We start from the raw sequence: 7,150 nt of genomic DNA on the forward strand, positions 1-7,150 counted from the left end.
GGCAAATCCATTTCTACCAGAAAGAGTTCCTTCACCGGACTCCGGCAGAGCCGAACGCTAAACACTGAGAGTTGCAGGGGAGAAAGATGGCTTGTTTGCTTTTTAAATATATTTTTGTTGATTTCAGAGAGGAAGAGAGAGAGAGAGAGAGAGAAACATCAATGATGAGAGAGAATCATTGATCGGCTGCCTCCCGCACGCCCCACACTGGGGATGGAGCCCACGACCAGGAATTGGACCGTGACCTGGTTCCTAGGTCGATGTGTAACCACTGAGCCACACCGGCCGGGCAAGATTGGCTATTGTGTTACAAAGGACACCCCCAGGAGAACAGAAGCTGACGCTCCAAAGCCCGAACTCCCTGGTTCAGGTGGGGGCTCAGGGTTTAGGGGGACAGGTGTGCGGAGGGCTGAGGGCCTGGAATGTGGCCATTCGGGGTAACAGGTGTCAGCACCGAATCTTCCCGGACGGGACCCTTCCTTCCGAAAGGGCTCCAGAGTGCAAGTTCCGGAGGTGTCCCGTCCCTGGGTTCCCTGGGGATGGGTATCAGGGGCGAGACTTTGGGTCCGTGCTGCCGGAGGTCAATGTTCTCTCCTCTGTGCATGCGTGGGCTGCGTGACTTGCAGTTTCTGCTCTTTTTTCCTCTGAATAGCAAGTCAGCACCTCGAGGACCGGGACAGGGCCATTTTGAGCTGGTTCTGTAGGCGGTTCCAGGTATACACCCCTACGTCTCTATTATTAACTTCCAATGGTAATATAAAGAACATAGTCTTGCCCTAGCTTGTTTGGCTCAGTAGTTAGAGCGTCGGCCTGCTGACTGAAGGGTCCCGGGATTGATCCCAGTCAAGGGCACGTGCCCGAGGTTGTGGGCTCAATCCCCAATAGGGGGCGTGCAGCAGGCAGCCAATCAATGATTCTCCCTCATCATGGAGGTTGCTATCTCTCTCCCTCTCCCTTCCTCTCTGAAATAAAATAATAATTAAAAAAAGAGTACAGTTTTTGGTCTTCTCCCCTGTAGTTCTAACTCCATTCGGGAAGAACTAGGAAGACAGGCTTTATCGCTGCTTTCCTTCAGCTCAGCCAAGAACCCACGCCTGTGGGCTGTGGAAAGGCCGGCTCAGCCAGGCCCCAGCCCAGCCCCATGCGGGTCCCAGAGTCCCCTGTGAGCAGGGCCAGCTCAGGGGACTCCGTGTGGCCCCCGCCCACCCTACCCTGCTGTCAGATGACTCTTTCAGACCCCGTGTTCCCCTTTGCCCTGCGTCCCCGGCGGCCTTGGAGGTCTGCCCGGTCTTTAGAGGCCATTTGTACCCTTACAGGACCGGCCAGTTGCCTGTTGCTGTCAGCGGGGGACCAGGCCTGGCGGAGTCGTGCCTTAAAAGTAGTTTTGTGCAAATCAGCTCCTGTCAGGCCCCCCCTCCTGTCTGTTGAACAGCTCTCCCCCCTCCCCGGCCCCCCAAATGGCCCATTGGATTTCCAGGCCCCGGAGAAAAGGAGCTGGTTTGATTTAAGCTCACGGAGGGGATGGGAGCTGGGGGTGGGAGTGTGTTTATATTTTCTCTGCTTCCACAGGACCGGTGGCTGAAGTGCGGGGGTGTGGGGTGGAGGAGGGAGAAACTTCATTTATATGTTAATAGTTGCCAGCACCCAGGCTACACTGACAGAACTATTTCATGGGAAACTGACAAATTTTGTCAGCCAGGCTGTGCCTCCACATCTCAATGGGGCAATAATCTTGATTAGCAAAACAATTGGGGGCCTCGGGTCCCTGCTCAGGTTACATGGGCTGGCCGAGGAGGGGAAGGCCAGGGGGCCTTGGAGCTTGAACACATTTTCAAAAAGCCACGGAGTTTAGGCAAATGAAGGGACGGCCAGGTGGGGGGTGGGGCGGGAGGGAGGCGGTGGACAAAAGGGGTTAATTTGATTGACCGAATCGTCCTGGTCTTATAACAATCATTTACTTAGCGAGTAATTCCTCCAGAAACCAGCAGCTCCGACAGGAAATTGGAGTGCAGTGTCTGTTAGCCCCAGATGTGTGGGAATTTTAGCAGCCGCCTCCTTCCACTGGCAACTCTGGGGGGTACGGGGGGGGGGCGGGAGAAAAGAAATTGCAACCCCCCTCGGGACCCTAATTACCACGTGCAGAATGCATCGTTACCCAAAAATACACACACACACACACTCAACACCCCCAGACACAGCTCTGCAGGCCTCGCCAGTCGGCTTGGGTTTTTATGATTCGTTCATTGTATCCCTAATTAAAGCTGGAAATTGGGGAAGGGGCTGTGCTTCTAGGAACTGGCAAGGCCTGGCCTCTGAGGGCCCTGGTCAGTGGCTTCATTTCAACTGGCCCTGCTTCTGTCGGTGAGCACAGCCTAGGGGAGGCTGCGGTCCCCCATCCACCTGCTGCCGGAAGAATCCTCGAGAGATGGCCCCACTCGGGGGTGTGAGTGGGAGAGAGACTCAAAGGTTCTGTTCCCCTCCCGCTACCTTCCCTTGCCCGGGCCTCCTCGGTCAACTGCGGTTCCACGAAATTCTTTCTGATTTTAAGCTTTTTATGTTGAAATAACTATTGACCCACAAGAAGTTGCAAAGATAGTCCGTGGGCTCCCCGGATGGTGACCTCCTCAGTGCACCGTCAAACATGGAACTCATGGGCACCATTCACTGAAACAGACTATAGACCTTCCTCAGATCTCACCTTTTAAATATACATTGATGTTTTACAGAGAGGAAGGGAGAGGGAGGGAGAGTTAGAAACATCGATGAGAAACTCTAATCAGCTGCCTCCTGCACGCCCCCTACTGGGGATCAAGCCCGCAACCTGGGCATGTGCCCTTGACTGCAATCGAACCCGGGACCCTTCAGTCCGCAGGCCAACGCTCCATCCACTGAGCCAACCTGGCCGGGCCGAGCACGGCAGCTTCTTTAAACGCAGCTTCCAACATGAGACCATTCCTGTTGTGAAAGAGTCTCTGTGTTAAGCGCACGGGTTTTCACGTCCATCAGGCCCTGTGGTGTGTCGGGCCTCTTGCAAGAGGGGGACGCTCTCAGGTGACTCGCCCAGGGAGACACTGGCACGGGCAGGAAGACCCCGAGAGGCAGGAGGAGTGGCACTGGGGCTCCCGCCTGCCCTTGGCCTTGCTCTGACCTCCGGGAGCTCTGACCTCCAGGAGCTCTGACCTCTGGGAGCTCTGACCAGGCCCGCAGAAGTGCTTCTGGGGGGTGAGGAGCCAGCAGGGTCCCAGGCCCCCGGCCCCGGTCAGAGGGGCTGCCTAACAGGAGAACGTACCAAACCGAACAAGCCAGGCAGCCTTCGTCCATGGTTCCCTCTTTGGTGATGTCTCCTGCCTCACCTGTGAGGGGTTCAGGGACGGGCTTGTGCCCACGGTGGGGACAGCAGTCCTGGGCGGTGGCACCCGCTCCCCTCACTCCAGGGCCAGCGTGACCTTCTGACCCAGGAGCTGCAGCTGCCACAGCTCACCCTCCACCCCAGCTGGGGGCTCTTCCTTTGCCACCAGCTCTTGAAAGTCTCAGTTCTGTTTCCCTGTGGGAGACGGCAGTTCCGCGAGGCTCTCCAAACCTTTCCCAGGCGGCTCCTAGGCAACACAGAGATGGAGGCGTCCTCCATAGGTGCCCAGAAGCCGAATTCAACTCGAAGAAAGAGGAAGGTCCCCACAGTATATTTGCATCTCATTTGCATTTATATTCTCTACCTCCCCTGGCTGTAAGGTGAAGGAAAGAGCACATCCTTTATTCCCAAATATGTGATTCGTCTTTTTTAATTAGCAAAGGCCACCAGCTTTCCCCTGTGGAATCTAAGGCCACATGCTATAATGCACCAGAGTCACCGATTAGCTCAAATGAAATTTCCATTTTGCTTTGCTATTTTTATATAAAAAAATGTATTTGTATTGATTTCAGAGAGGAAGGGAGACAGAGAGAGAGAGAAACATCAATGATGAGAAAGGATCATCAGTTGGCTGCCTCCTGCACACGCCCCCGCTGGGGATCCAGCCGGCAACCGGGCATGTGCCCTGACCAGGACTCGAACTGTGACCTCCAGGTTCATAGGTCGATGCTCAACCACTGAGCCACACCAGCCGGGCTCGCTTTGCTTTCTCCTGGATCAGATTCTAACATGTTAAAGCTGGAAGAGGTCCTCGCACCCACCTCACTTGGGGGTAGCCCATAAGGTCTCATCTTCTGGTCCAGCCCTGGTACCATGCGGATTGTCTTGGAGCTAAGAGAGCCAGGCTGTGGGTGATCCGTGAGGTCTGCCTGAGCCGGCGGTGCGGGAGCAGCCCTGTCCCAGGCCTTGCCCGATGCAGAGCAGGGCCCACGCCCCCTGTCACAGACCGGGAACCGAGGACCGGAGGGTGGGAGTGATTTCAGGTCACACAGGAAGTCATGGGCACAGCCAGCATGTCAATGCCTTGACGACAACTCCGGTTCCCTTGCCTTTTTACAAATGAATTCCTATAGTTTCATATTCATCTACGTTGATTGAAACTATAGGTTAATTGCTAAAACCCTCGTTCTGCCCAGCCGTCGTGGCTCAGTGGGTGAGTGTCGACCTATGAACCAGGAGGTCAGGGTTCGATTCCCGGTCAGGGCACGTGCCCAGGTTGCGGGCTCGATCCCCAGTGGGGGGCTTGCAGGAGGCAGCCGATCCATGATTCTCTCTCGTCATTGACGTTTTTTTCTCTCTCTCTCCCTCTCCCTTCCTCTCGGAAACCAATAAAAATATATTGAAAAAATAAAATAAAACCCTGGTTCTCCAGGTGCCTTATAGTCACAACCTTATGTCCCTCGAATCTGTATTCCGGGGAGAATCTTCCCACCGTCAGTGCACGCAGCGCCCAGGGGAGTGCGCACAGCTTTCCCGCGTGGATTAGGGGAACGATCTTTGTACACCCACCAATACCGCACCCCCCAAAAGGGGGCCGTGGGCTCCATTTTTGTCAGCTTAGGCGTCATGATTTGATAGCATCGCTGGGTGGTTTTAAAGTTACAGCTGAGTCATGACGATTTGTAACCATTTTGCTGAATGTGCAGAAGGGCCTGGCCGCCCACCAGCTGACGGACATGCTCAGCGCTAAGGGCCAGGGAGAGGGGAAGATGGACAGACAGACAGACGGCAGCGCTCACCTCGCTCCACGGCCAGGGACACAGCTGAGAGGGCAGGCCCGGGAGGCGGCGGACAATGATGCCTTTGTTCTGTTTATTTTTTTAATTAAAAAAAAAATAAAACCCTGCTGTTTGCACGCGGCACAAAGCGAGGATTGTTCGGGGCAGAGTTATCAAGATAGGGTGATGTCTCAACTACCTCGTTACTTTGTATTAACTATTATGATTATTATTTATCTTATTCACGCGACCTCTGGGGACAGAACCGCCTTTCACGGAGCTGGTTCTCCGAGGGCTGAAGGCAATGTGAGCTGAAGCAGAGACCAGAGCTACCCCGCCCCCCATACCCTTTTATAACAAGAAAGTTTAATATATCTTTTTATTGATTTCAGAGAGGAAGGGAGTGGGAGAGAGAGAAACATCAATGATGCAAGAGAATAATCTAATGACTGCCTCCTGCATGCCCCACACTGGAGATGGAGCCCGCAACCCGGGCATGTGCACTGACCGGGAGTTGAACCCTGACCTGGTTCCTAGGTCGATGCTCAACCACTGAGCCACGCCGGCCGGGCAAAGTCAGCTTAAACTTGGAACGTACCTTTCCCGGCTTCCCTTGGAGCCAGGTGTGGCCCTGAGAGTAGGTTCTGGTCCAATGGAAAGGAGTGGGAAGGACGTATGGACTTCCAGATGGTGACTCTGAAAGGAAACAGTGTCCTCTCCCCTGTCTCAGTCCCCCATTTTCTGGCTGAAGTGTGGGTGCAGTGGCAGCAGCTAGGAGGGCAGCCAGTGCGTCACTGGGAAGGAAGCTGCATGTGTGAGGGGAAGGGCTGCAGGGCCAGGGGACCTATCAGTGCTGGGCCATCGGGGACATAAGTGCACACCCTGCTGAGTGCCTGCATGGGGAGCGCTCCCTGGCGGCCACTGAGCTGGCCCAGGTGGCCACTGCGGTGCCCAATGCTCCATTGCGGGCGCAGGTCTCTGGTGGGGTCTGACCCGCCCCCCCCTCCCCCACACACACGGTGATAATTCGAAGCCCGAAGCCGTGTGGATCATGACCCACTTACCTCAGGTACCCAAGCCGCGTGAGCTACAGGTGGAAACTGTCCCCCGACCACGAGAATCGCCAGGCAGCCTCCGGTCACCACTCAGGCCACCTTACCTGCCGCCCAGGTCTCACCAATGACTTCTCCTTGCTCGTGGGCTGAAGTGCAAGTTCCTTCCACGGTTCCGAGGGCCCATGGGCCTGGCCCTGCCGCCCTTTCCACCTTCACCTTCTGCTTCCCACCGTCTCCCTCTCACCCCCGCCCGTTTCAGGGTGCGGCCTCTCATTTCACAGGGGGAGTGACCATTTCTTCTGTGTGGCCTCTCTCTCTCTCTCTCTCTCTCTCTCTCTCTCTCTTCTGGACCTTTCCCTGGCCGGCTCTTTTTCTCACCAGTGTCCCCCAAGCTCACCTGTCCCGGCTCAGACAGCAAGCCGACCCGAAGACCTCCCTAACCCCTCCCAGGCCACCCTTCCCTTCCCTGCAGGACCCTGTTCCATTTGGGCCGCAGGGCGATCACCATCCGAAGTGACCGGATTTGCTTCGGGCCCGTGTCTCCTACGGGAGCGGCAGCTCCGGGACGGTGTGGGCGGGGGCCTCCGGGGTCTGGGAAAGCGCCTGGCACGCAGTAGGTCCTCAGCAAAGACTGACCGGATCATTCCAGAACGAACCCTTGCTATGAGGTCCGTGTTATTGTTGTCTGCATGGGACAGAGGAGGAGAGGGAGGGGCGGGCAGGTGCACCGGGCTCCCGAGCGGTGGTGGGGTGTGGGGGCCCGCGCTGACCTCTTGCTGACACCGCCTTTGCCGTCTAGGACGGAATCTTCCAGGTTCCCACAGGTGTAGCCCCTTGCCCGTATTACGGTCTCCACAAACATCTGTTCCTTTACAACTTGAATCTACTAAAAGGGTAGCCGGACAAGCATGATACATTTCCATCCATGAATATAAGGCAGGCCGACAATTTTGGGCCAGGGGTGGAGG

General features: G+C 55.8%; 1 long non-coding RNA gene across 1 annotated transcript; it reads right to left on the reverse strand.

Annotated features, from left to right (window-relative positions):
* Positions 1-2,862: 2,862 nt before the first annotated feature.
* On the reverse strand, positions 2,863-7,144 carry LOC102760620. Its single transcript, XR_001516086.1, has 4 exons — positions 5,726-7,144; positions 4,171-4,458; positions 3,197-3,651; positions 2,863-3,164 (listed from the first exon to the last, which is right to left on the reverse strand). It is a non-coding gene; the product is annotated as an uncharacterized LOC102760620 (long non-coding RNA).
* Positions 7,145-7,150: the final 6 nt, after the last annotated feature.

The sequence above is a fragment of the Myotis davidii genome, unplaced genomic scaffold (assembly GCF_000327345.1).
Source record: "Myotis davidii unplaced genomic scaffold, ASM32734v1 scaffold328, whole genome shotgun sequence".
Lineage (NCBI taxonomy): Eukaryota > Metazoa > Chordata > Mammalia > Chiroptera > Vespertilionidae > Myotis > Myotis davidii.